The sequence below is a fragment of the Etheostoma spectabile genome, chromosome 6 (assembly GCF_008692095.1).
Source record: "Etheostoma spectabile isolate EspeVRDwgs_2016 chromosome 6, UIUC_Espe_1.0, whole genome shotgun sequence".
Lineage (NCBI taxonomy): Eukaryota > Metazoa > Chordata > Actinopteri > Perciformes > Percidae > Etheostoma > Etheostoma spectabile.
The window spans coordinates 15469980-15470330 of NC_045738.1; the positions used below are offsets into that span (position 1 = coordinate 15469980).

At 35.3% G+C, this 351-nt stretch overlaps 1 protein-coding gene across 1 annotated transcript in view; it reads right to left on the reverse strand.

Annotated features, from left to right (window-relative positions):
* Positions 1-351, reverse strand: part of LOC116691185 (B-cell receptor CD22) — a 10271-nt gene that overhangs the window by 8463 nt on the left and 1457 nt on the right. The gene's annotated exons all lie outside the window — the stretch shown is intronic.

Here is a 351-nt window from a genome sequence, read left to right on the forward strand (position 1 = left end):
GTGATCACAATTATTATCACGATTATTTGTTGATTTTAACCAAAACAATTCTTTTAGTCACATAGGCTATATATAACTGCTTTCACATCCAGTTTGTGCTACATTCCTCTTATGTTGAAGTTCTATGCTGTACATACATAAAGCTACAACACAATGATCTGAAATAAATAGCCTAGGATATATTTTAAAAAAAATGTATCTCTGTGAAAGCTCCTTTTCTTGTTTTCAACAATAACTGTTCATAAAAAAGAGCAAGGGAGAGAGAGGGAGTGCGATGGACGTACTGTGACGTCTGACTCATTATGAATGGGTCCAGCAGCTCAGTCTCACACGCTATTACTCAACAAACTG